The following is a 7,130-nucleotide window of genomic DNA, read 5'->3' as shown; positions in this document are numbered from 1 at the left end:
ACATCCTTATTTTTTCTTCAAAATCTTTCAAGGGTATGAAGAGTTTCATTATTTTTTACCAGTATAAATCAGATGCATCCAGACATCTATATTAAAAATTTTATAACTAGAAGAATCATTATACTGACAAAAACTACAGGGAGTTAATTTTTCAATAGCTAAAACTGCTTAATTTTTCACAAATGTAGTACCAGGTCCTTATTAACCTCTTAAAAATAATTTTTAAGAGTCAATATATAAAATATTCTCTCATAATTTGTTTTGATATTTAGACAGTAGAGAAAAAAAGACAAAGTGTGATTAAGTCTGTTCATACACATCTAACTGCTAAATGTTTATGGTTTCTATGATTTTACCAACAGGGAAAGTTGGCTACAATTTTACCCAATTGTTTTGATTTCTTGTTTAAGCGATGGTTATTTTAATATGTGTCAACTCCATAGGGAAGAGAACCAAGAGGTAGTAGACTTTGATTTTACTTTCCTTACAGATGCAGGCACCACAAGACACTGATAATTCATCATAAGTGAATGTTGGGGAAAATGGTAAGAGATTAGGGAGAAGTTTCCAACTGATCATAGTTTTGTAATGGAATGTGTTATCAGTTTGCTGTTATATGTTTAAAATTTTATAATTTTTTTCGTGGTCAAAGAAGTAGCACATTTTTATTCTGTATATAGAAAATTACTAAAAAATGGGAATGGTAGCATTGATATGTTTTCTATGCTAATTTAAAACACTTCATTTAAAAGTATGGTTGCTGTTTAATTTGTCTTCACATCCTAAGATACATATGGGTTAGCTGCAATTTAAAGAATTCAGATACAAATGAATTGTCTACTATCTCTTAGGATGCTTGTAAGATTTGATAGGGAATAATACAAATAATGTCCTATAAAAAGTTTCATAGAAAGTTAACATAGATAGAGGGAAGCTAAAGTGGGAGGATAGAAATATGAGCCAACAGAAAAGGAAACATAAGCAAATTTTACCACAATGCACATTAGAATTACATTACATTCCCCAAAATTAACATCAATAAAGTATGGTATGAGAAAATCATCAAGAATTGCCTCATTTCAAATGATATACAATCAACCAACATGGATTAAGCAAAAGGCAAAATTATCCAGAAACTGACATTGCTTGGTACCTGTGGAATCATATGTTGGGAAAGGTTATATTAATGATAGATGATTTGGGAAATGAAATAGAGTATAGATGAAGAAGATAAAGCAATTATGAATATACCAGAGGCCCTCAGCCTGTTCTGCCCCCTCTCACAGTCCAGGAACCCTCAGTAGTGGGAGGTGACCCGGCGATCAGGGGAAGGTGGTGCCCCATCACACCTCTGCTGCTGCCACTGCCAGCAGTGCAAGCCTCGGCCAGCCCTGGTTACCTGAGCCTCGGGCAGCCCTGGGCAGCTGGGCAGCTGCCATCTGAGGCTTGACTGCATCTCGGGCTGGCCCTAGGTGGCTAGAGGGCTGAGGGGACTGGGGACTCCAGAGGCAGGCACGCAGAGTGGCTGGGACTGCCTGGGGGTGGGCCCGGTCTTGCTGCACGCATGCCACCCCGCAGGGCTGAGGGGACTGAGCACCACCATCTTGTGGCTGTGGGTGCCCCCATCTTTGAGGGCGGGGCAGTCAATTAACATATTCTCTCCTTATTGGCTGTGGGCGCAGTCATGTTTGCGATGGTGTGAGGGTCAATTAGCATATTCCCTCTGTATTAGATAGGATAAGCAAGGAGTAATACAGCCTTAAATTATGTAAAGCAACAACTGAGAAATCTCAAAAAGAAATGGACATATCAACTATTATCATTGAAATTTTAAATTATTTTCTTACAAACTAACATGTATAAGAAAAGATAAAAAAGAATAACATCAGTGTGTTCAAACCAATAGATCAGGGGTCCTCAAACTATGGCCTGCGGGCCACATGCAAATACAAATACTGTATTTGTTCCTATTTCGTTTTTTTACTTCAAAATAAGATATGTGCAGTGTGCATAGGAATTTGTTCATAGTTTTTTTTTTTAAACTATAGTCCGGCCCTCCAATGGTCTGAGGGACAGTGAACTGGCCCCCTGTTTAAAAAGTTTGAGGACCCCTGCAATAGATAAATGTTTATTATTTTAAGTGAAAACAAAGACCTCAATGTTTCCTTTCTTAAATGACAACTGTGATCAAAAAGAAATTTGCTCACCGCAATAAAAGCTATCATAAATAAAAAACTCAACTGCCTATTTAAAAATCATATTGAAAAAAATAAATGATAGAACAACAATATATTTAAATATATTCCTGTTAAGATTTCAAACATAAAAATAATTCCTGATATAAAATTGGAGGTCTTGAAAAATATAAAAAATAGTGAACAGAATTATAAGAATTAAAAAAGAAATAAAAACTCTGTCATATTCTCAGATAATGTGATTATTTATATAGAAAATCAAATAAATCAATAGACAATCTATTGGCACTAATAAGAGAGTTGAACGAAGTTGGCCAATACAAGATCATCTAACATTCACATCTGCTTTAAGTGATGGAGTTTTTTTTGCCTTTAAATTATGTTATAGAATTTATATGTAAAACTAGGTATACATTAGTACTTTTACAGAAAAAATTAAAAGTTCTAAGAGCAGAGGCTCTCCACAAATATATCACAGCAATTTACAAAGTCATAGCAAAATACAAAACAATGTGACATTGGGTGCATAAATGCACAGAGAGAGTATGGGAATGGAATAGGAAACTCAATACCAGAGCCATATACATATAGGAAATTAATATATTATGAAGAGGCCACCACAAATTGTTGTGGAACTGGTACAGTGTTTGTTGGAAGCCTGGATCAATATATAGAAAAAAAATAACTTCATCCTCTACTTATCATTATTTAAAAGTGAACTCTAGATGGATTAAATACTTGAATATGAAGTGTAGAAATCTTAAACCAATAAACTAAATTGTAGCAAATGACTTTGTGAACTTCTTCAATAATAATCCAAAAGGAAGATAGTAATAATAATAATTTTTATTAACTTGATTGAGCACATCAAAATTTACAGATTCTTTTTTTAAAATTCTTGATTGTATTACATGTGTCTCCTTTCCCCTCCCATTGACCTCTCCCCCGCCACTCCCTCCCCCAAGTGCAAGCCCTCACCCCCCTACTGTCTGTGTCCATTGGTTTTGCTCATATATGAACAACATAAACTGATGAATAAAAATAGAACAAGAGACATAGAAGCATCTAACAGACTGTATAACCTATGAGGAAAAATGAGGAATGAGGGTGTTCGAGATCAACCAAAAATTACAGATTCTTATTTAAAAAGGACATCATATGCAATGTTTACAGATATATAACAGATTGAGAAAAAGTATAATATCTAAAAATGGAAGGTTATTAATATATAGAATATATGTAGATCATTTAATATAAAATGTGCATAAACATTAAATAATTAACTCACAAATGGAAAAATCCTAAAATAAGTGAAAATACAATCAAATTTTAGTGACAATTAGAAAAAAATGCAAATTAAAATAGCAAAGAGGTACCATTTATAGCCATCAGATTTGCAGAAATCTGAAAGTTGCTAATGCTAATCTTGATAGAATGTGTTGAAACAAGAACCCGCACATTCGGCAATACATAATACAAAATGTTTGAGATAATCTGGAGAGCATTTTGAAAAGTATTTGGCTAAGTACTAGTATGCACACATCCCATGTGTAGGATGTTTTCATATAAACATTTCATAACTATCCCAGGATAACTGGCATAAACGGATCATAGTCATCCAATGCATTACATCACTTCCATCCTAAATATCTTGAAATGATATTAAAGCATAGATCAGTATAGGGACATATATGTGTATGTTCATTATTGTATTGATGATAATAATAGAACATTATGAGAAGTGTCCCTATAGAGGGAAAGGGAAAATAAAGTGAGGATGCATACTATGTACTGGTTATATGCAGCGAAATAAATGTACCTTCAGCAGCATTAAAATTATTGTTGAGTGAAGCAATACAATCTATATTCATCTAGGATACATGACTACCTATCTATATAAAATCCTAATATGCAAATAGACCAAATGGCAGAACAACAGGTCACTATGATGCACACTGACCACCAGGGGGCAGATGCTCAACGCAGGAGCTGACCCCAGCCCAAAGGCCCAGATCTGTGGTGGAGGGTGGTGCCAGGACAGCTAAGGTGGGTGCGAGTGGGGGCCCATGATTACCCTGCCAGTGACCCCGTAGATTGGCAGTGATTGCTGGCCAGGCCTAGGGACCCTATCCATGAATGAATTTTGTGCACTGGGCCTCTAGTCTATATAATAAAAGCCTAAGTGACCATTATGGCTGAACAACCAGAATGCTTATTGCAGGAGCTGCCCCCTGGTGGTCAGTATGCTCCCACAGGCTCACAGCTGGCAAGCACTGCAGCGCCATCGTGGCAGCGGTAAGGAATAGCGAGCCAAGCAGTAAGGAGCAGCGAGCAGGTGGGTAGTAAGGAGCAAGGGGTCCCAGACTGCAAGAGGGGAGCGGGCCTAAACTGGCAGTTGGACATCCCCTGAGGGGTCCCGGACTGTGAGGGGATGCATGCTGAGCTGAGGGCCCCTTCCAGTTCACGAATTTCATGCACTGGGTCTATAGTTCAAATATAAGTATATATACTATCTGGGTGGGATGTGGAATAGAAAAATGAAATGATAGTATAGATTGAAAGAGAGGAGAAAATACTAATTAAAATATTAATAGAGAGAAAATACTGTAGTTGAACTAAGAATATTGTTAATTCAATCAAACAAAATTATATTTAAGTAGAATTGTTTTCTCCTTGTACTAGTAATATAATTAAAACTGAACCTGTACATCCACCCCTTACACCTAATTTTACTACTATATTCATGACAACATGTAGCATTGAAATGGATAATCTACCTTATAATGCTCTGTTAATTCTTACCATTTGCAACAGCATGGATGGAACTGGAGAGCATTATCCTAAGTGAAATAAGCCAGTCAATGAAAGAAAAATACCACATGATCTCACTCATTTATGGATAATAAAGACCATTATAAACCAATGAACAAAAATAGATACAGAGGCAGAGCAGCATTGAACAGACTGTCAAACTACAGTGGGAAGCCCGGGGAGAATTGGGGAGGTGGGGTAAGAGATCAACCGAAAGACTTGTATGCATACATATAAGCATAACTAATGGACACAAGACACTGGGGGTTAGGGGAGGCTGGGATAAGGTCAAGCGGGGGGGGAGGAGACATATGTAATACTCTTTGTAATACTTTAAGCAATAAAACAAAATTTAAAAAAAAGAATCATAATAGATGCCTCAGTGTTTGAGGGTTCCCGCTTGAAACATTATTGAAACTTGTTTTGGCTCCAAAGTTACCTCTGTTTTTATTGATAAACTAGAGGCCCAATGCACAAAATTCATGCAAGGGGCTCAGCCCCTGCCTGCCGTAGCCTTAGCCCCCACCCACCATGGCGGCTGCCTCTGCCCCGGCCGCCACAGCTTCATCTGGAAGGTTGTCCTGAAGGATGTCTGGTCTAATTAGCATATTATGCTTTTATTATTATAGATTGATTGAAGAGCACTTTTATTTTCTCAGCTGCTTCAGGGGGTAAAGACAATGATGGCAAAATTATCCTAGAAGCATAAAAGGTTTTGACTCTTTGGTACGGTATTTTTAATCTTCTACCATCAACAGAGATAAACAAGTAAGCAAGCCCTTTTCAAATTGATGCTTTTGATGCAAACTTAGAAAAAAAAACGTTAAATTAACAATAAAGACTAGAAAAGTTAATTTAACATTATTTTCACAAAAGTTACAAATAATTGATGAGATCATTTGTGGGTATTGCATGGCATCAAATGCAAATAAAAATAGACTGAGTTTGGAAGGTCAAGTTCAAAATTCTGGTGGAGGTTGTACACACAGAAATAAACATTTATACTTTCAGGGAGACAACCATATGATCCTCATGACCTGCACATGGTTGTTTTGCAATAAACTGAGTAGTGTTTTGATGTCATGGAGAGAAAGACACTGTACAGGTGAAACTAGTGTGTTCAGATTTGAATGTAGCCAATGAACAGAGCAATGAAATTGAGTTTGTGAAAGGGACATGATGAAACAAATGTGTTACATATATCCATGTTTTCTTTGGTTTCCCCTATTCTATATCGACACAAAGAGCATTAACAATTTCTCTTTTGTTTTAACAAAGCCAATTAGGTTTTGCTTTCTGCCTTTTAAAATAAATGAACTGCAATTTACTTATCAGGAAAAGTTGCTTGATTATATTACTCTATCCTTGTGTTGCCTCTTTTAGCTTTTTTAGGGAAAATCCTAAAATGTAAAGAAAGATTTACAGTAATGCACACATCTTTGCATTCAGACAACTGAAAGATATTGGTTTTTAATTCATCCTAGTTAGATTTATTAATGAACAATTAAAAGATCACATATATCTGCTGAATGCTTACTCTTTTTTTTCATTTGTGCCTTAATTCTACAGTTGACTAAGTATATACTTCAGTTCTTCACAAAACATCCTCATCTTTCCTTGCATGCTTTCTTTCTTGCTTTATTGTCTTATTTACTTCTTTATCTGTAATCCAATTTCCGTTGCCGTCCATTCATGAGCAGTTACTCCAACACTGAACAAACATGAGGACTTGAAAAGTGAGGTCTTGTAAACAACATATTGCTTACTTTATGTAGTTTTTTTTTGTCTCATTCAGAGGCATGATGGCTGAACCCATGTTTTGGCAGCACAAAGTTGATTTTACTATACAGTATATGAGGAGTCAATATGGCATTATTATTGTGGCCCTTTATTTGTCCCAACTTCATCTATTATTTTTATATCCAATTAGATATCACTTGCTATGGTTAAATCTTGTAAAGTATACCAAAGTAGAATATAGCTGTAAACACACACACACACACACACACACACACACACACACACACACAATCACCCTTACTTGTATATATGGGTTTTAGTCCTCTGAAGAATTTTTTCACTGGAACTCTGCCCTTTATTACATAATCCATGTACTATCTCTCA

This window comes from Myotis lucifugus, unplaced genomic scaffold (genome assembly GCF_000147115.1).
Source record: "Myotis lucifugus unplaced genomic scaffold, Myoluc2.0 scaffold_20, whole genome shotgun sequence".
Classification (NCBI taxonomy): Eukaryota; Metazoa; Chordata; class Mammalia; order Chiroptera; family Vespertilionidae; genus Myotis; species Myotis lucifugus.
The sequence above is the reverse complement of the archived record's forward strand: the minus strand, read 5'-3'. Positions refer to the sequence as shown.